This window comes from Natator depressus, chromosome 1 (genome assembly GCF_965152275.1).
Source record: "Natator depressus isolate rNatDep1 chromosome 1, rNatDep2.hap1, whole genome shotgun sequence".
Taxonomy (NCBI): domain Eukaryota; kingdom Metazoa; phylum Chordata; order Testudines; family Cheloniidae; genus Natator; species Natator depressus.
Window position 1 is genome coordinate 62,186,537 of NC_134234.1, and position 23,142 is coordinate 62,209,678.

Genomic DNA, 23,142 nt, shown 5'->3' on the forward strand with positions numbered 1-23,142 from the left:
AGTCATACCCAAGCTTAGCGTGAATGAAATGTTCCTATAACCAAGCCCTTACTCTCTCTGTGACCCTGAGTAATTATTCTTTCTGCTTCAGGTTCTCCATCTACAAAACGTTTCTCTCATTAGTTCATGTTTGTAAAGTTCTGAAAATGGAAAATACTATGTAAATGAAAGACGATTAACTGAAAGAACAGACTGTTCTTATTAATAAGGGGAATAGAACAGCTGTAAAATATTTCACAAAGGACAGATCACTTACAAGGTTGTGCTTTAGTGCCAAAGACTTGGTTATTATTCACAATTGAGTATTTAGTGCCAAAGACTTGGGTATTATTCACAATTATTAAGGGCTTGGGTATTATTCACAATTGAGCTAACTTCTGTCTTAGAACAATAATTTACAGCTACAACTTGGAATATCAAGTACTGTTCATTTTAGTTTCATTAGTTCTGAGTAAAAATGTTTAAAATGGGTAAAATGACTCTTTCCCAGGCAGGACAGTGACATGGAAACACCACATACATCAGAAAATCAAAATTACAAAATTATAGAAATGTATATGAATTTTTCCAAAGAGAATCAAATTAAAATGCTGATTAGGCTAATTTTAATAAAGTCATTCTGGCCTTATCCTGTACCAAGTGAAGTCCATGGAAGCATTGCTATTGTCTTCAATGGCTGCAGGGTAGGCACTCAAAGATTTTGTTGTTCCATAAAGTACATGTAGGTGTAACTATAAAATAATATGAACTACTAAAACTACTCAAGAGAAGATGCCTCCCACAAGTAAAATGCAAAAATCCCATTACAATTCCACTGGGAAGAGTAGAGTTTCTGTGGTCCTAGGGTAATGGTCTAACAGATTTAAAATGTAAACAGTAGCAATCATCCCTTACTAAAGGTGTGTAACAATAGTATTGCCGAAGAGAGGCATATTAACACTGCTGCCCACTTTCAAATCAAAATCATTCTCTGAAAGAAAATATAAACAAAAATTACAATAACATCATCATCATAATTAGGTCTGTCTCAACAAATATTCAATTTTTCATTTATATTACTCTATTGGTTTTCTCCCTTTAAGACCACTAACAAATTCCATTGATTAAGACATAACTCTAAGGAGTTGTACTCAGTAGAAAACAGCCTATTATTTCTGGCTATCAAATCCACTAAATGTTATCAACATTTGTGAAAATACTAAACTTTCAGACAATATAAATGTTGAGAAGACCTATAAAGTGAAAGGAGAGTGTTCCCAGAATCTTAATATGTATTGACTTTTCTAAAGAACCTAAACATGCATCAAGTACTATACCCCTCCATTTGTAAAGGCTTTCCAGACTATTTTGGTTACAAAATGATCTGTCATTATACCATATTGTTTCTGATATTTTAATAGGTTTAAGTCTGTATAAGACAACTACAGGTGTTATAACAATCTGCAGCTCATATCATAACTCTAGTTTATCAAACTCCTGTTAGTTGACACATTAAAGAGCTGGGTATCTTTGAGACTTTATAGATAGGCTTGGAAGGACTAGATTTTTACTGGTAAATGTCAGTAAATGTCAATTTCAGCATACACACAAAAACTAACAAAAAGCTATTTCCATGGATAATAATCGAAATATACAGATAAGCAAACTAAGAAAAATGCTGAGAACTTAGAGTTTAAGAATATTTACTGAGTATATTTTGACATCTGATGTGGACAATTTGTGTTTTAACAGTTACAAAGTGTTAACTTTGTGAATCTCAGCATCTAATGTCATTAAATAATTACTGTCAGACCCGCCTCCATAATTTCCTGCAACTGTGAAAATGTATATTGATAAAAATAAAAAATAATACTTTAAAATGAACAGAGATATTATCCATCAAAACTCAAAAAAATAAAAATAAAAAAAAATTGAATTCTGCCAGGCCTACTTATAGAGCATTTCCTTTTGAGTTACAGATTATACAGTTTAAAATAATTCACTGGTTTCACTGTATTCCAAATTTATATTGAGTTCACTCTATTTTACTAGAAGGTGTGGGAAATTCTGATTACTTATGTCATATTTTGAATTCAGTTTCCTAACTATTCCTCAACAAGTTTAATTCATCTACTCTTTGATCAGCCAATTCAACGAAACCTTTCATCCACAATAACTCCTTGGACAGGGCACCTCTTTCCAGCAGATCTCAGTGGTGGAAAAAAAACAAAACATTACTGTCTAATTCATTATTCACTGGCCAGAAATCCATATGTTTAAGTGTGAAAAGCAGCAATCTAATTGATATGACTATGGTAAAAGCGTGCCAAGGAACTGTGCAACATGGAAAAAGCAGTTTATAGCAACAGACTCCAGATAAAGCTGAAGAATTATGGACTGTGCTTTCTGTTTTTTAAATTTTCATGATTTATGTACTCTGGCATCCTGGGGACTGGATTAGCCTTTTCATATTTTATTAAAATGTTTGATTTAGCTTCAAAAGATGCCTTTATATCAGAGGTGGGCAAACTTCGGCCCGCGGGAAACTCCTGCCCGGCCTCTGAGCTCCTGGCCCGGGAGGCTCTCTCCCGGCCCCTCCCCCGCTGTCCCCCTCCCCCGCAGCCTCAGAGCGCCACGCCACTGGCGCAATGCTCTGGGCAGCCGGGCAGCTCAGTCGCAGAGCCACGGCCTGACCCGGTGTTCTGGCCGGTGCGGCTGTAGCGCCACCAGTCACCGGTGCTCCAGACAGCGTGGTAAGGGGACAGGGACGGGGGGAGATAGAGGGGAGGGGAGTTGAGGGGGGTGGTCAGGGGCCGGGGGTGTGGATAGGGGTCAGGGCGGTCAGAGGGCGGAGAACAGGGGGGTTGAATGAGGGCAGGGGTCTGGGGGGGGCAGGATTGGGCGGTGGGGGGCAGTCAGGGGCAGGGGTTCTGTGGGTGGTCAGGGAACAGGGAGAAGGGGTGGTTGGATGGGGCAGTGGTCCTGGGGGGCAAGTCAGAAATGAGAGGGGGGGTTGGATGGGACAGCAGGGGACAGTCGATGTGGGGGGGTCCAGTGGTGGTCAGGGGACAGGGAGCAGTGGACGGTAGTCCCAGGGGGGCCGTCAGGGAACAGGGGGCAGTTGGATGGGGCAGGAGTCCCAGGGGAGCCGTCAGGGGGCGAGAAGCAGGTGCGTGGGGGTCGGATAGGCGGCAGGGGCCGGGCCACGCCTGGCTGTTTGTGGAGACCCAGCCTCCCCTAACTGGCCCTCCATACAATTTTGGAAACCCGATGTGACCCTCAGGCCAAAAAGTTTACCTGCCCCTGCTTTATACCATGCAGTTCTGTGAAGATATGGTGTAAACCAATGGCTCTCAAACTGTGATCAACAGAGCACTTGCTAGTAGGGCAGTCCGAAAAAAAATTATTCTGGTTCATGAAAAATTTAGAGGTTTCAAGATTTGTTTTTGTTCCACACTGGAACGAGACCAAGACCTTTAGAAATTTTTCACAAAAAACAAGAGAAGAATAGGGACCAGCCCAGAATCGCCAATAGCCCAGTGGGTAGGGCACTCACCTGGGATGAGGGAGAGACAGGACCAATCCCTGCTGTGAATCAAACAGAGCTAAACAGTCAGACTCTCTGGAGCTCTCCTGTTGGAGCTGTTCCACTTTGTAAAATAATTAAATATTCCTTGGGACAGAGAGATACGGATTCTCAAGCCAGTTGGTTAGCGCACAACCAGGGATATGGGAGACCCAGGTTCAGCTCCTTGTTCTGCCCAATTCAAAGTGGTGACTTATTAGATATTCACTGGGCAGAGAGAATCAGGCAGAGACTTGAACCTGTCTCCCCCACATATCAGGTGAGCCCACTAACCACTATTGGCTACGCTAAGGGTTTTTTTTCCTTTCTCCCCCGCCCACCTGCCCTGAAATTTCAGACTGGAACCAAGAAACTTTCCCAACAAAAGTTTTGATGAATCAGCAGTTTCTGACCAAAAAAAAAAGCTTTGTTGCAAAATTCCCCATCAGCTCTACTTGCCAGTGATCTGTGGGGAGCTGACTAGTCACATGGTATGGCCTCCACTCCTTATTTCCAGCTACAACTTCATTCTCATTAAGAGAATAAAAGCACAGATGGGTATTTAGAAGACTGGACTCTTTTCTCAGTGCAAATATAGACTTTCTCTGTGACCTCAGGTAAATCACTTATTCTCTGCGCTTTGGTTCCCAATCTGCACAGTGGGGATAACACTTCCTTACCTCATAGTGGTGTTGGTATTGCTAGGTGTGAGGGGTGTACAAACCCCACACTGAAAAGGCAGGAGTTAAGTGCTATTTAGGGCCCAGGCCACCTCAACCCCCGCACTTGCAAAGGATATATGTGCTGGAGGAGGAGCTTAAAAAGAGAACAGAACAACTCAGTAGCTGATAGTCAGTGGAGGTAACAGATCTACACTCTTAGCTCCACTGTGGGAGGTCCAGCTGCTTGGGGATTCTGGCTACTGGAACTCTACCAGACCTACTCAGGAGAAGAGGACTCTGGACACTCAGAAGAATCAATTCTCTCCAGTCTTTTTCAACATCTACATGCAACCACCAGGTGAATTGGTCAGATGACATGGACTCAATTGTCAGCAACACTAGCTGACCTATATGTCTACCTTTCATCACAAACGACCACATCACCACCATTTCCTTTGATTGAAGGTTCACATCCACAATTGGTCAATTCAGTCTGCAGTTTGGGTATACTCTCGGATTACTCCCTGACGCTGAGCTCTCACATCATAATGGCCAGGACTAATGCTTTCTACCATCATCAATTAGCTAGGAGACTTCATCCCATCCTGGTGGATGAACATCTGGCCTCATTTATTCATGCCTTTGTCAATTCTCGGCAGAACAAAAGCAACACAATATACAAATATACAGGTACCTGGAAATGAAACCTACAGCACTTAGGAAACTCCAACTACTACAAAAAGCTCCACTCTCTCATTGCCTTTTCCTAGTTACTAAATCTTTAGATAGTTTATTATAGGAGTATCTTTGGTGCAAGATCTAAGGTGTAATTGACCTGGGGTAAGTGTCTGGTCCTTCAGAACTGGTAGTAATCTGAATATTGCTGAGATGTTTGGTGTAAGGAACAATCTATCACAAAGGTAAGCTTAACTGGGTGGTAAGATACACAAGGGACTGTCTATGCCTCCAGAGTGCTTGAGGAGTTTTTTCACTTGATAATTGGTGATATCTAAGTATAGAACTCACAACCAGTTTGGGGTTTGTGCTCTGCTTCTGAACAGTCTTGGACAGGTATTCATGCTCTTGAGCCACTGGAGGACAGCTTGACAGATATTATGTATCTTTTTAAGCTAACAAAATTGCCTTTGCTTAAGAGGGCCCTAGAGTGAGGGACTCTCTTTCCCATGACCTCTCTCCACTTTTAACCATTACCTTAAGACTTTTTCCCTAAAGTTATTTTCATTAGCCTCTGTGATTACCACCACCATTAACTGTTTGCATCCTCTTTCTCCATCACTGCACCTTGTGTTCTCCCCCCACCACACGCACACAATTTGTTTTAAAAGAGTGTTTTCTCTTTAAATGTTTTTCTTCTGTTGTATTTCCCGTTTTACTGTAGAACTCTCAGGCACTCTGGTATGAGAAGTCCACCTATCACTTGGCAGCCAGTGTTAATTAAATTAGAATAATAAGCATAAATAGGACTATTCAATTACCTTCATTGCAATGAAGATATTGTTATTATTCATTCTTTTACTGCAGTGACTTGTGCAGTTAAATATGCACTTTGCATTTTAAGTTTTAAGTAGCATGATGTCTGCTTTTTCCATTAAAACAACATATTATTAAAGTATTTTTAATAGAAAAGCATGGAAAAATAGAAATGACAAGCATGGAAATAAATGTGCTAGAGTATCAAAACTGTCAAAAAAAGTTATACTTCTATAATTACTGCCTTTCATTTTATCAATAAAAATCTGTCTATAAAAATAAATTCTCAATTTCTTACAAACAGGCATCTTATCCACACATGTTGGGTTAGGATTTAGCACCCCTTGTAGCTGAGAGCATCTAAGTACCATGCAGCATGTTTATGTACAGACTAGTATTCAAAAGTATAGTAAGTGGAATTAAGGTCAAGGCAGGCTTTATCTCCTGTGGAGGACTGGGTTTATTAATACAAAAAACTGCAAATAAAACTCAAAATCCCAAAACAAACTCCATTCATGAACCACATGACACAAGGTTTCTTTCGCCTCCCAGCTCTTTCTGCCTGGGGCCTTTGCAGTCGCTCCTCTGCTTGAATAGGGTCTCACCCAAGCCTCCCTGCCTGGAGAGTTTTCCTTGATCTCTGCAGACTCTGCCACAACTCCCTGCTTCTTTTATACTGGGATCATCTGACAGGTGGGGCTCAGCCAGACATCACAACTGTCTTAGCCCCAGGCTCTCCAGCCCCTGGGGCAAGCCACCCTGTTACACTGACCTAGTCAATTTCTATTAAATTATAGTAGAACCTCAGAGTTACAAACACCTTGGGAATGCAGGTTTTCGTAACTCTGAACAAAACGTCATAGTTGTTCTTTCTCAAGTTTACAACTGAACATTGACTTCATACAGCTCTGAAACTTTACTATGCAGGGAAAAAAAATGCTTTCCCTTTATTTTTAGTAGTTTGTTTAATATACTACTGTACTTACTTTTTTTTTTTTTTAAATATATATCTGCTGCCTGATTGTGTATTTCGGTTCCAAACGAGGTGTGTGGTTGACTGGTCAGTTCGTAACTCTGGTGTTCTTAACTCTGAGGTTCTACTGTACATTGTTTGAAAAGAAAAAATTATCCTGTGTAAAGATGTGGTATACCAAACTGTCAGCCACTGAAGAAATGTAGGGACTATTTAAAAACTCCTGAACCAGTTCATACTAGTGTTAAACTTAGTATATACATTAAAGATAGGTAAAGTTATTTTCTGACACCTCTCAATGAAGTGTCATATATGAAAACAGGTCAATGAGTTTCTTTGGTATTTGCTTGTCTTCTACAATAACAAATCAGAAGCTAATACAATTTTTTCCTCATAACTGTTTACCTGTTTCTGTGGAGTTTAGCTTTGTGTGAATCTCCAGGTGATCACTTTAGGATTGTCTGAAGAGACAGGATTAGTTCTACCCTACTGAGAGCATGAAAGTAGTGAGACCACCTTTGGAGACAGTACTGAACCGCTGAACCATCTTTGTGCATGTGGCCAAGGGGCTGTGTTGAATGCCCAGTTGCATGAGATGCAATAAGATGAGAATTCTGTGTTAAGAATTTATAATAGGCTTTGTGAAGAAGACAAGTTTTTAACATCCTAGCATGGAAGACGCAACTGCCTTCATCACAGGTTCTGATAGCTCATGAGATAAAGTTGGATATAAGAACAAATGGATATAAACTGGTGATCAGGAAGTTTAGACTTGAAATTAGACGAAGGTTTCTAACCATCAGAGGAGTGAAGTTTTGGAATAGCCTTCTAAGGGAAGCAGTGGGGGCAAAAGACCTATGTGGCTTTAAGATTAAACTCGATAAGTTTATGGAGGAGATGGTATGATGGGATAACATGATTTTGGCAATTAAATGATCTTTAAATATTCATGGTAAATAGGCCCAATGGCCTGTGATGGGATGTTAGATGGGGTGGGATCTGAGTTACTACAGAGAATTCTTTCCTGGGTATCTGGCTGGTGAATCTTGCCCATATGCTCAGGGTTCAGCTGATCGCCATATTTGGGGTTGGGAAGGAATTTTCCTCCAGAGCAGATTGGAAGAGGCCCTGGAGGTTTTTTGCCTTCCTCTGTAGCATGGGAACGGGTCACTTGCTGGAGGATTCTCTGCTCCTTGAAGTCTTTAAACCATGATTTGAGGACTTCAATAGCTCAGACATAGGTGTGAGGTTTATCGCAGGAGTGGGTGGGTGAGACTCTGTGGCTTGCATTGTACAGGAGGTCAGACTAGATGATCATAATGGTCCCTTCTGACCTTAATATCTATGAATCTATGAATGTTGAATTGGCTTCCAAAGGGCCCTCATGCAAGATCATTCCAGTTAGTGGCAATGAAGGGCATTTGGCACTTCCAGCCCTACATACCATAGCATTGCCAGGTCAATGATTAATAAAACTGATCCATGATTCTTGCAAGCAGCATAACCTGAATTTGATATGCACACACCTGACAGCAGAATATAGTAAATGTAAAACATTTCCATCAAATAGTCTCATGCGAAAAGAACTGGTTTGCATAGTAGCACTTGGGAACTCTCCTAAGACAGTACTTAGGTACAGAAGTTAGTACCTAGAGAATAAGTTTGGTAGCAAAGAAATCCAGAACTTACACTTCAAAGTATATTTCTAAAATTACAATTTTCCTGCCTTTGTTTTTGGTTGTTTTTATTAATTTTTTTAATCTAGTTTATTTGGTTGTGGTTTTTTGGAGAGATTTAAGTTCAAATAAATTAAAGAGCTGCGTTTAGGGGGCAAGAAGGAGCAAACAAAAAAGTTATTACAACTACTATTGCTAGCATTTATAAAAACCAAAGAATGCAAAAGGGAATGAAATCTTACTATTCACATCACACCATTGTGTAACCCAACTGTATTTTTAAGCTTCTTTGCAGATTTTTAAAACTATGTGTAACTACAATTGGGATTCAAGCTATCACCACTAATTCACTTATCTATGTCTCTTTCCCTTCCTCATGCCAAACACATGCTTGCTAGAACCATCATGGGGCAGGGACCGCATCTGTTTGTCTAACTTCCAGCAGTTAGGGCACTTTACTATAAAGTTTTAAATAAACTTTCAAAATAATTTAAAAGTCTAACATAAGGGACAGAAACTACAGTCACGCTAACTTGAAAGTATCTGTATTCCTCACGCAATTTCATTTGATAGATATTTTCTTTCTACTTAATACCTCTACCAGATCACTCCTGGGAAGTGGTTGGATATTTATATATAATCTCAGTAAACTGGTATAGTCTTCAACAGCAATTCAATAAGTCAACATTATAAGAATGCTTTCAGAATCCTTTCATTGCCAGAAAGCATTCACACTAAATTGATTTACGAAAAAAGTTTTCACACAAAAGGAGGAGGCACAGAGCATTAAAAGTGCCTCAAACTTGTTTTATCAGTTTTCCTCTTAAGAGCCTTGGTCAGCTTTTTGATTGCTAATCTCAGTCGTCCAGCTACCAGGGGTTGCCCTATAAAGCTGATTAAGTTGAGGCCATTTGCTTCTCAGAGAGCCCAGACATGAGCCCCTTTCTCTTCAATCATTTGTTCTGACCAGTCATCCAAACCATCCCAACCTGCTCAGCTGTGGGAAGCAGAAGACTTTAGCAGAGTGTTAATTCTATCTGATGGTTTTGGTTGAAATCCTCTATTCTCTGTTCACTTGACTCTAGTGAGAGCAGTGTGCAAGAGATGTTTTATCTATTCCAGCACCATCCAAAATTAGATACAGAAAAGGATTAAGACACACTGACATGTATTCAATAGATTTTTAAAAGGCTAAGGCAACCTTCACTGTCTACCATGTAAAACGACACCAAGGAACTTACTTACCTCTAACTTTTTTACTAGCAATGATGCAACAGAAAAATAGCTTATTTGCATTTACTTAGAGTACAATTCTCTCTCCAGTTGTTGCGTACTAAAAAAATCCCAGTGCTAAGTAGATTACTGTACTTCATTTATCCCCTCCCCCCAAAAAACCAAAAAACAAAAACAAAAAAACAGACTATGGAAGAACATAGTTTAAAGGAAACAGTATAAGCTTACAACAGTCTCGTTTGCATATGTGTGCTATTGATTCTAGGCGTATGCCTATGCCATGTGCGCTGCAGTGGCATTTCTGCAGCTATTCTCTATACCAGTGGTTCCCAAACTTGTTCCGCCGCTTGTGCGGGGAAAGCCCCTGGTGGGCCGCACAGGTTTGTTTACCTGCCATGTCTGCAGGTTTGGCCGATCGCAGCTCCCAGTGGCCACGGTTCACTGCTGCAGGCCAATGGGAGCTGCTGAAAGCGGCGGCCAGTACGTCCCTCAGCCCGCGCCGCTTCCAGCAGCTCCCATTGGCCTGGAGCAGCGATCGGCCAAACCTGCAGACGTGGCAGGTAAACAAACTGGCCTGGCCTGCCAGGGGCTTTCCCTGTACAAGCAGTGGAACAAGCTTGGGAACCGCTGCACTATAGTGCAGCCATCTGTAGTGCAGACACTTGCTACAGAGAGAAGAGATTTTTCTGTCATTGTAGTAAACATACCCCTTTGAGAGGCAGAAGCTAGCTAGATGGAAGAATTCTACCATTGACCTATCTGCATCTACAGTGGAGGTAGGTCGACCTAACTACATTGCACAAGGTGTGACATTTTTCACAGCTCTTAATGCTGTAGCTAGCGTGATTTGTAGGTGTAGACCAGGCCTAGATCTTAGACTCCAAGCCAGGACCTTGGAAGTATACTACACAGGAAAGGAAGGTGACAGTGAACCAAAAGCCTTTGAAACCTATCAGAAAGGCAGCGAATCCCATCCAATCTCACTTGTTTAAACAGATTTTTAATATAGTCAGTCACTAGCAACATGACAAGAAATGAGAACAGGAGTGATTAATCCTATCTCAAGGAGATTTTGTATTGAAAAAATCTCTCTCAAACAATAACATTGCGCTCCTGAATGTGATTTCTGTGGTAAGAGAAGAAACAGAGTTTGGAAATAGAGATATTGACAGGGTGAAGGTTTTTTGTTTGGTTGGTTATTTTTGCACATAGTATTGATTCCTTGTCAGATTTTAGAACATGAATTTTGAGCAGATATGATGCAACTGGACCAAGACAATTAATAATACCATGAAGGCATAAGCATATATCAACAGACAACTGTCCTTATTTTTTTCACCACAATAGGCTAGTCCCATCAGTGTCCCCAGTGTTTGGCAGCTACCATCAGAAAGAATCAGATTGTCTGAGGAATTACATTTGAGAAGCATAAAAAAAAAAGACAACTCCCCCCTCCATATGGAAGAGAAGTTGGCTTTATCTTTCCGCACTTGAACCTTCAAAACCATCAACAACTGGATACATGGCAGCTAGTACTGGCAGGACAGGCCCTTTCCCATGACCTGAGACAATTTAAATTCAGGCATGTTGTTTGCAGTAGATTATCCCATCAGCTGCAGATACGGTCACTGCTGCATATTTTTCCTTTTATAAAGACAGAAGACTTTTAGTCTGTAAACTGAAATATTGACTAATCAGAACCATAGCACAATGGAATTAGCTAAAAGCAGCCAGAGCATTTCAGGAGGGCAACTGAGCCAACTTCACTAGAGCAGAAGCCTATAAGAGTATGTCTATCCTGCAGCTGCGGGCGCAACTCTCAGCCTGGGGAAGACAGACTCAGACTAACTGGGCTTAAGCTAGTATGCAAATAGCAGCGTGGACATCACAGCATCAGCAGAAGCTTGGGCTGGCCACCTGAGGTCAGACCCAGGGAGTCAGATGGGACCAAGCTCAAGTGGCTAAGCTTGAGCCTACACTGGAGCCACAACATCCACATTGCTATTTTTAGCACACTAGCTTGAGCTGAGTTAGCGCAAGCCTGCCTACCTGGGCTAGGAGGCATGCTCCCAGCTTCAGCGTAGTCATACCTTAAATTTGCACATTCACTAGAAGGTTGCCCGAGTTACTGGCAGGATGGTTAAACTAATCTAACACATAGTTATTTCTAAACTATTTTGTCACATACTTTGAGCTTCTTTTTGCATGTCTGATAATGGCAACACTGAAAAAGCAGACCACCTTTTCTGGTTACAAACTTGAAATTCCTTAACGACTCTTGAGAAAACATCATTGTTAGTACAAAGTGAACTTTCCCCTCTAACCTGCAAATCAAAGAAAGGTAGCTCTGGTAGCTGGTAGGTCCCTCAAAGACTTCCTCTGAACCTGTGAAGGCAGAGAAAGTTTTAAAGAGTTGGAGTTATCTCCCCCTTTCATTAACTGGCATCGCAAGTGTCTTAAGAATCAATGTGCTCTCTAAATATAATTCTGAGAGGCAGTAGCAGGGCTATATTCTTAAACCTGTTTATGCTACACTGAAAGTCAGGTTTGAATTTATATACCTGTAAGTTAATGCAGGTCTGGATTCACATGGGGGTTCCACAGAAAAAAAATTAGGACAAACATTGACAAGTTAATGAGATGAGAATGGCAGGGGATCTCAGGTGCACTGATTATTGCAGTCTAATCACCTAATACATCTCCTCCCCAATCCCATTCTGGACTGTGGAACCAATCAAAACAGGGTTATTTAATTAGTGGACTCAGCTAAGAATCACAGGCGCCAGGAATTTGCTTTTTTTCTGCCATGGAGACTGGCTGGGTTATAACTGAGGAGGTGGGCAGTTACTTTAATTGCTTTTAACATATTTGTTTATCATGAGTTAAGTGGTGATATTAGTTTTACATATTTAAGTAATTTGGCTACTCATGTTTGCAGTGTAAGTGTTTTTCTATATTGTTCCATTTGCAGTAGAGGCTGCTTTAGTTGAAGTCTCATTCACAATCATATTATAATCCACTTTGTTTCAGAGCTCTGCTTGGGTTTTTGTTTGTTTATAAATGACAAACATAACTAAAAACAGATTTCACACAAAATTCTGACCTAAATGGAAAACAAAGTGAATTTGGGGGAAAGTGTCCTCTTGGCAAATAACCTTTTTTGCTGTACTAGTCACCAAAGATCTACTTCAAACTGGTGGCAAGTTGGCAAACGGTGGCTGGTATTATACTTGTAGATACTGAAAATGTACTTAGCATTGTCCAGGGTACAAAACAAAGAGGTCCCACCTCAAGAAAGCTGCAGTCCAAACAAGCCATGTACAAAGACAACAGGATACACCGGGAAGCCCAGAGGAAGGAATAACTTCATTATTCTTTTAGAGGCAATGGCAGGATGATATTATTATTGATTCACTTCTTCCAGGCACTGTGGAAGAAATAAGTCTTTAACAGGAATTTTAATATATACAGAGCAGTGGCATGGCAAACAGGAAGTGACGGGGATCCTTACAGAGGTGATGACATAGAAAGAAGTAGAGAGAGGAGACTGGCTAAGTATGGCATCATTGCCAGAGAAGTATACAACATGAGGCTAGGAGGATGCAAGATGCAATGGAGTTATATAGGGACTTGAAAGCGAGAAAAAAATTTAACTTAATGAGTTGACAATGGGAGACTGAGTGATCCCAGTGGATGTGGTGATATAGTCACATAGATAGCAAGGAAGGCAATCTGGCAGCTGCATTTTAGATGGACTTGAAGGGTCACTGAATATCTTGCTTTTTTGATGAAAGAAGCGTGCACTTCTGTGACACCCACACCCTCCAATTTAACACCTTTGTCAATGATAAAAAAATTAAAAGATCAAAGGTGGTTGGGTTTTTTTTACATCTTCAGTCATGTTGCCCAGGACTATGGATTCAAAATATCTAACGTGAGTCCAAGCTTTGAGACAAGGGGACAAAAGTGGAAGTCATAAGGCCAGTCCCATTGCCTATTTGGTACTCATCATAACAAGGCCTAAAGTTGTATTTTGATAATACAACAGTAGCTCTGACTTTAAATGAACAAGAATATTTCCAATATTAAACAACATGAATGCAGTATAAGCTTCTTAAAGGTCTGAAATGAGTCACTAGGAGACTGAAAATTGTTACGACTCATAATATAAGCTAGTTCATCAATTAAATTTACTGAAGCTACCAACAATTAAAAAAAGATTGGGATAATTTAAATATGTAAATCTAAAATTTTATTCAAACATTTTATTTATATTCTGTTTGGCATTTTTTGTAAAACACAGTCCAGATTTTGGGCCTAAGTTCCCAGACATTCTCCTTTGCAGCCCAGAAAAAAATCTGTTGGCAATAGCTAGTTCTCATGCCAACTTGCTAGACAATATATTTTTGCATACAAATAATGTATATATTACCCTAGATTTATGTGTACCAGGAAAAGTGTGCTGGTGGAGAAGTCATTCTTAATTCGATATACCTAACATCTCAATCAAATTCTAAAATGGTAACAAAAATGCCTCCTTATGAGAAACTGGTAGCCTCTTTATGAGAAACTACAATTTCCTTTATTTTTAAGTAGAAAAGATATTTATGTATGTGGTCTAGCTATTTCATCCTTCACATGAACAATAAGGATTTGTTGTTACTTATATAAAATTCAATTATAGCCAATTACCACAAGGTGGTAGTGGTGTTATGGTAATGCTCAAATCCATGCAGTGCCTTGCATTTAGCGTTCTACATGCTGCGTACACTGTCATTTAACAAAACATCTGTAGATCCATTTCTGCAGTAGACTGTGGAGGGGCACCACCCATGGGCCTGCATGATGCTACATTTACTTCTACCCCCTGCAACTAGAGGCAGTTAATTGCAGGGTAAGGTCCTAAAATATGGAGGGGGGAGCAAAAAGGAGTAATATAACAAACAGTCTCTGCTGTCTGTCAACAGTTTGTTGTAAAAAACAAAACAGTCACAAAATAACATTCAGGCCAGAAAAGGTCTGAATAATTTCTTGCAGTGATTTACAGAATTATTCCAGTATGGACCTATCAAATTCATGGTCCATTTTGGTCAATTTCACAATCATAGGATTTAAAAAATTGTAAATTTCATGAATTCAGCTATTTAAATCTGAAATTTCAAGATGGTGTAATTGTATGGGTCCTGACCCAAAAAGGAGTTGTGCGGGGTTTGCAAGGTTATTGTAAGGATGGTTGCAATACTGCTACCCTTACTTCTATACTGCTTCTGGCGGCGGCGCTGCCTTCAGAGCTGAGCAGCTGGAGAGTGGCAGCTGCTGTCCGGGAGCCGAGATCTGAATGCAGAGCTGTCGCCAGCAGCAGCACAGAAATAAGGATGGTATGGTATGGCCACCCTTACTTCTGCGCTGCTGCCTGCAGAGCTGGGCCCTGAGTCAGCAGCTGCCACTCTCCGGCCGCCCAGCTCTGAAGGCAGCAGCACAGAAGTAAGGGTGGCACGGTATGGTATTGCACCCCTTACTTCCATGCTTCTGCTGGCAGGGCGCTGCTGTCAGAGCTGGGCGCCCAGCCTACAGCCGCTGTTCTCTGGCCACCCAGCTCTGAAATCAGCACAGAAGTAAGGGTGGCAATACTGTGATCCCCTAAAATAACCTTGTGACCTGCCCTGCAACTCTCTTTTGGGTCAGGACACCCAGTTTGAGAAACATTGGTCTCCCCCATGAAATCTGTACAATATAGAGTAAAAGCACACAAAAGACCAGCTTTCACAGTCTATGACGTGTTTTTCATGACGGTGAATTTGGTAGGGCCCTAATTATCAGCAAGCTTTTACTGACCATCTGTTGCACTGAACCTTCATTAATCTAGGAAACAGAGCCTGATGCCCGAAACTCGAGTGCCATGCAAGTAGACCTCTATTTAACATTTCTGAAGTACTTAGTGACTTGAGGCCGGATAAGTTTTTGCTGACTCAAGTTGGTAACACATCAGTGGTTGATTATTCCTTCCATAAACATAGGATTCAATATTCTACACACTTATTTTTAAGCGACAATGTGTAGAGTTGATCTTCCTCAAAAGGAAGATTAATTCCTTTCCACTAACTTTAGAGCAAGGGAGGTGAGAGAAAGCACGCCACTGGGTGATGCAGCAGTGGGATAAATGACAGGCAACACACAAGAGGCTTGCGGGTTTTGTTGTTTGGGCTTTTTTAGGTTAAAAATGTTATTGGACTATTATATAGTGCAAATATAGAAGGAGAAAAAAGAGAAGTAGATACCAGATATAAATCAAGAGGATTAACTATGTAACTAGGCATTGCCACAAATTTTTATAGTTATTAAATGCATATTGTTCTCATCCGTACTGTCATTAATAACACATGTTCACAAATTTTCCAATTTTTTTAAACATATGACAGTCATATCTATTTGATAAGGTTTTTTGAGATGGTTGAGGATATATTCCCAGAAGAGTGGAGGTGGTGGGAAAAGAGCTTTTTAGGAGTTGGTGGCCAACTTGGCCTGGCAGGGATGAGTTATTTGCTCCCTTTCCCCCAAACCCTCCCCAAAAATGTTTGTTTTCTAATACACCTGCGGTATTATGTTGGAATGTTAACTAACACACCAGGGATCCTCCCTTTGCACAGACAGCATATTTTTATTATTTAAATCTAAATAAATAAAGAAGAGTAAGTGTGAAAAGTATCCACTGAGTGTCAAGGGTTGCACCATTGTTAAGGTTGAATCTAGCTTCTCATTATTATCCCAATTTTTAAAAATTGCCTAACTAACCCAAGAAGAAATCATAGAGGTATTGTACCTGTGTACTACTGGCAAGGGCAGCAGAAATCTTTCATATCATTAGGGTTGCCAATTTTGGTTGGATGTATTCCTGGAGATTTCATCACATGACAATCTATAATTCCTGGAGACTCCAGGACAACCCTGGAGCTTAGCATATCATATCAACACTGCTCTTGATAGAGGATTTGTCTGAAGCACAAGGTACTCTAAAACAGTTCTTTAATGATGGTAAGTTCCATTCTCACCACTATACTATCAGACCAGTAACTCTCATTGCCATGAGATCAGTGCCACAGGAAAAACACAAAGGAAAGAAGAGAGGGACAGATCCTCAGGTAGGGTAAACTGTCATAGGCTCATGAATGAAGTCAATTGGCTTGTGACAATTTACATCACCTGAAGATCTGCCCCAGACAGAATTTAAAGTCCATCACATTAAGCAAAATTTGTCTGTAGGTACGTGTCTTTCCTACTATTGTATCGAACTGTTCTTTAATGATCTTCAATTGAGTAAAAAACAAATCTTTTCAGATAAAAATGTATTGCATTCTCTGAAGTTAAAACCTTTAAATAAAACTTCCATTCTTATTTATAAGAACTAGATCCAACTGGAAAAATAACTCAGTGACACTATCTACAACTTATTGTTTTAAATTCAAGTATCAAAGTATCCACTGAGTGTCAAGGGTTGCACCATTGTTAAGGCTGAATCTAGTTTCTCATTATTATCCCAGTTTTTAAATAAAAATTATTTTATTGCTTTATTATTTATTGCATGCTATCTTTTAGGTGCTGTGTAAAGCCATGTCTAGGCTGGTATGTATTATTTTTAAAACAATATCTTCAGAGTATATTACTGAAACAAGTACATTTGAACTATTTCTAGTACCCAATGAGACAAAGTAACATATTAAAGATATACTGTAACTGATACAAATAATTGTGTGTCACAGCACAATAAGATTCCTCTTGAGTAGCTTGTGAAAGAGTCCAACAGCTGTCTTGGAATGAAGATTGCTTTGTAAAAGGGACACTATTACTTCTGTCTGAACATTTTTACCTACCATTGTCCCAAGTAACACAGAAGGCTCTGTCTGCCGTTAGCTAACATGTTTGTCAAAAAAAAATTTCCCTAGACTAGACAAGCCCTAGGGATTTGGGCTAGGGCACCTATAATGGTGGCTACAAGACCAATGTTAAACAAAGACCTAAGATTACTATAACCGAGAGCAAAAATATTTATTTTTCAGTTTTACTTCAGGCATTTGACAGCATTTTTGCATATAGTCAGTTTCACTATTTACTCAGTGTAGTAAATAATGAATTTTCCCTGTTTTTAAAGGTTTTTGACACTGATACAAGGATAATTTCCTTTAAAAAATCATAAGGAGTTGCAGGGAAATGAATGGTACCTGAAACTTTTTTAAATTGACTGGACTTGAATGTTTACATCTCTTTAATCTGAAGCATCAAATTTCAGACACTACCAGAAGTTAAATATAATGCCTTTTAGACTGAGTGGCTGAGACATAGAAGTGGTAGAGTGACTTGCCTAACTAAGGTCTCAATGAGTCAGCAGTAGTAGAACTATGAACCCCAACTTTCACTCCTCTGCTCTAAACACTAGACAACATTCCCTTCTCTCATCTGAGTCTGGAAAATTAACTTGTGTATAACTTATTAAATACTTCTCTCATGCACCACAAAGTCACCTTTGCTAATATAATCTTCCATGTCACAGGCTTCACTTTGAAGAGGGAAACATTCTGTGTCAATTTTTTAATGAACTTCTGTGATCTCATTTCCTGTTTCATTTTATTGTACTCGTGCTTAATACTTTGATAATGCCACAATAAGGGAGCTACATTAAGTGTGGCAGGCTTACATATTGATATATGCCCCTCTTACTGTCCTTCATTAATACGTCCATATGTTCTTCTGTAAGAATCTTTGACCATTAGGTAAAATACATTTATATTTAATCACCACCACATCTACAAATTATAGACAATACAGTAAAAACTGCCCTAGAGACCACCTCTGAAGAGAGACTACCTGTCACAAGCGACTACTTGCAGAGGTCACAGAACCACCACTCTCTGGCGTGCAAACCTTTGAAGATAGACCACCTCTTATAAGAGACCACTTTTGCTAACTCCCATGAGGGGTCACTCTTAGCAGGTTTTACTGTATTCTTCAGTGGACAGCTACTCTATACTAGCGAAAATTAAAGTGTAACTAAACCCTTTTCCATACAAAAATTACCTGTTCACTTTAAAGTTTCAAGGGCCAGTAAGTGATGCCAAGAATATATCACCTAATTTTCTTTAGAGCTGTTACCAGACTACCCGCACTGCTATCCCTTCTCCAGATCTCTCTGACTGCACCCATCATGGATGCCAGACCTCCAGCCTTTACCTCTCTTACAATGGAATTCTACAACTCATCCACTCTCAGGCCAAGACCTGGGTACCAACCATGACTAATTCACCAGACCCTGGGAGTTCTCTTTGGGAGTCTCTGACGGTATATGTTTGCAGTGAGACAAACAACTTCTTCCAAACAAAGCTTGATTTATTTTGCCCCGATGGCACAGTGGTTAGAGAAGAAGAAAGAGACCCAAACACTTAGTCCCTTACCTGATCTTAATCTCTCCAATCACGGCTCAGACTGGTCTGACTTATTCCCCCTCTCTCAGTTGGAACAGCCTACACAGCTTTCACACTTCCTGCTGTCTCTGAATGTCTCAGTTGGACTGCCAGCCTTTTTACTGACACGTTGGCCAGCCCCTCTCAGCTCACCCAAAAAAACACCCTTCCCCCTTTTCTACCATTTTTGAATCCCCTTTGATCCCAAGCCTTGTTGCGGGAAGAGTAAAACATGCTATCCTGGATGAAGACAGCTAGGTAAATTCTCCCACCAACTGGTGGCCTAACCATTGTTACATTAACTGTGTACATGAGAAAAGGAGTACTTGTGGCACCTTAGAGACTAACCAATTTATTTGAGCATAAGCTTTCGTGAGCTACAGGTCACTTCATCAGTGCCACAAGTACTCCTTTTCTTTTTGCGAAGACAGACTAACACGGCTGCTACTCTGAAACCTGTGTACATGAGGTGACTTATCTCTGTCATTACTTTCTCTTTCCTACTAGGTTCTGTAACAGCCCCTTACAGCCTCATTTGATTTACACCTCTATGCATTGAGATAGGATACAGTACCAAACTGAACAGGGAAACTGAGTCATCCATAATTGTAAAGTAATGCAGACATGTTACAAGAGTTACCATCAAAGAAAAGTGTACATATAAAAGTACAGTGAGAAAACTATGTAGTTAATTCAAAGTAGGATGGCATAAAAACAGATTTTCCAGGTATGTTTGGAAGGGCAGAACTGAAAGAGGCCAAGATCTATAATTATTATATTGTTCAGACACTTGGCCATTATATACTTCAGACCACTTTGACAGAGAGGGCAGATGTTCTCATTAAGGGTGTGGTCACATTTTCTGCTAGTTCCTCCAATCCTTCTTCCGACCTGCATTGTCACAGTCTAATCTGGGGTGAGTTTGAGCCACCAATTTTTCATCCAGATTCTCATTTCCTTCAGACCCTAGGACAGTCAGATAATTCTATTGTCTGAGGAGACAGTGAATGAGTGGCACTATATTCCCAGGTTCACACAACTGCTTCACATAAGACTTGATAGGACTGAGCCCATCAGAAGGTCCTTGCTTAATAGCATTTGCCTAACCCCAGGCAACTATCATTCTGAGATGTATTAGTCAGAGTGTTGTAAGCAAGACACGAGAAGTAATTCTTCCACTTTACTCGGCGCTGATTAGGCCGCAACTGGAGTATTGTGTCCAGTTCTGGGCACCACATTTCAGGAAAGATGTAGACAAACTGGAGAAAGTCCAGAGAAGAGCAACAAATATGATTAAAGGTCTAGAAAACGTCCTATGAGGGAAGAGTGAAAAAATTGGATGTGTTTAGTTTGGAGAAGAGAAGATAGAGGGGACATAACAGCTTTCAAGTACATAAAAAGTTGTTACAAGGAGGAGGGAAAAAATTGTTCTCCTTAACCTCTTGTGACAAGAAGCCAGGGGCTTAAATTGCAGCAAGGACAGTTGAGGTTGGACATTAGGAAAAACTTCCTGTCATGGTGGTTAAGCACTGGAATAAATTGCCTAGGGAAGTGGTGGAATCTCCATCATTGGAGACTTTTAAGAACAGATTAGACAAAAATCTCTCAGGAATGGTCTAAATAATACTTAGCCCTGCCATGGGCGCAGGGGACTGGACTAGATGACCTTTCAAGATCCCTTCCAGTCCTACCATTCTATGATTCTCTGCAATCTCCTCCGGGATTTAGGGATTTTTTTTTTATTATTATTATTTTTTACTCCTGCTACAGCACAACAGACCATTTGCTGATAGGTCAAACTGTTAAAACATGGCTTTGGGATCACGCATAATCCAGACAGGGATAGCCATTTGCCCTATTACTATAATCTTAGTCCCAAACCTCATTTTAGTGCCAAAGTCAGATTGCAAAGGACCACTCTGTCATAGCAAGTGAGGTGCTGCTGAATTTGTCTAGTCACCACCTTCCCAATTATCTTACCCAAGAAGGGGAGACTGCACAGTAATTGGCAGCAAGTGCAATTTTCTTGAGGTTGGATCTGATCACTGGATGCGTTAGGATTGTTAACATTATACCGTCTCTGAGGGGACAGGTAGCAATTGTCCTAGTTATTCTTACCTGGCTTTCAACTGCTATGAAAAGCAAAGGCCAAAATTAAATATAAGTAGCAAAGGCTTCCTTCAATAGTTTCGACATCTGTGCTTTAAAGTCAGACCTAAACTTAGTTGGACCACTTTCAGCTCTAGCACTTCCTAGGAAGTTGGAGACATTGTCATAGTTACACTTGATTTTTTCTGTGAAAGCTCAATAACCTACACATCTTCCTGTTTATCAGGCTGGATATGAAAAAATATGGCCAATCCTTCCCGCTTTCTTTGCTTAGATTTGTGCTATGCTTGCTACAACAAGTGTGCCAAATATTAGGTAAACTGTTATCCAAACAGGTCTTATTAATGCAAGCAAGGTCAGGTATTTAATCAGAGATCAAGTCATACATGATGCTGGTTCATTGACAACGTTCATCAAATCCAAGACGGTGCTATCACAGCAGACTCAAAGCAGACTTTGTAGGGGACTCTTCAAATTTCCAGAACCAAAGTTTCATAGAGTTCCAGTGACTTATATTAGCTGCATATTCATTTGTCAGAAAAAAAAAACCTCATTTCCTCTACACAAAGTGTAAGGCCTGAACATGAGCATTAGATTTTAAAAAGGGGGGAGGCTCTGTGACTAAGTGTACACTGTGCAAAAGTGTAGATGTAATTCCTTCAAAATAACTCTATTCTGATAAATTTAGAAGGACAAGGTGGTTGAGGTGATGTTCTCTCTCACCAACAGAAGTTGATCCAATAAAAGTTATTACCTTACCCACTTTGTCTCTCTAGTATCCTGGGACTGACATGGATATAACTACACTGCATATTCTGACAAATGTCATTTAGCGGGTTATCCTTTAACTATACGTTTGAGATCCTTAACTACCGCAGCATTCACAGTGGGCATTCTGAATCCAAGATATTAATGAATGAATGTCCTAAAAGCTGGCATTGTTCACACTGGAAAGCACAAACTCTAACAGAAGCACTGAAGTTCTGATGACATCACAAAACATTTTATAATTGTTTATTCTGAAGAGCAATGATCTCAGCAGAATTTAGAGAGGTAGTACAGTCACTGATGACTTCCAACTGTGTCATGATAATCTCATTTACATAAAATCCCTGTGCTCTGATTGACTGAGGAAGTTTGATTTGCACTATTATTTCTCAATAATCCCAGTAAAGATGCTAATGACACGTACTCACAGCACAGCGATTTACACTGATGTATGGCTATTTCTCTAACAGTGCTGTATGAAAATTCACTGACTGTTTACTGCCCTCAGATGTCCACAACAAATATGGATGCATCAGTTTGGTCTCCCTCCCTAGCATCAGTCACTCCATATAGCCCGGCTCCTCCTAACCCTACCTACTTATGTGGCGTCTTGCTTTTGATGAAAGCTAAATCAACTCTTCAAAGAGTAATTTTTAATGATTATTTGTATTTATTTTTAAAGCTCCTCATCTTTCTTTACTGTAAGTAAGAGCAGTTTTGACTTGCAGGTAAGGAACAAGGGAAGGGGGCGGTACCCTCACAGTTCACTTTCAGAAAAAAGGAGAGAAGGGAAGCTTTTAATTTATTTTAAGCAAGTAATTTACTTGTGGGTGTGGGGAATAATCCTGAGTAAGCAGCATATAGGACTGAGAGGTGCAGTCATGGAGGAAGAGACAAGGAAAAGAGTAAGAAGGAACAGCATATTGAAATATACCAGCTTCTTGGAGATGCTCTGTGCTAACTCAGTCATAACGACGATTCCCTTGGCCTCCGCATAGCCTTAGCCAAGGATATAGTTACCACCACATAACAATGTATATGTTCAAGCAATCACAACCTCCTGACATCTATATGACCTTGTATCCGAAGCTCTGTGTATCATCTCTCTACAGCATATTCTTTTATTCTCACTTGCTTCCAGAGTTCTAAAATGCCACTATAGGGAATCATTCTGTACTCTGTGTGCCTATTAAAATAACACCGTAATGCAAAATAGACTGCCCATAAATCTATT

General features: G+C 40.2%; 1 protein-coding gene across 1 annotated transcript in view; it reads right to left on the minus strand.

Moving 5' to 3' along the window:
- Positions 1-23,142, minus strand: part of DGKH (diacylglycerol kinase eta) — a 264,840-nt gene that overhangs the window by 132,562 nt on the left and 109,136 nt on the right. The window lies entirely within an intron of this gene.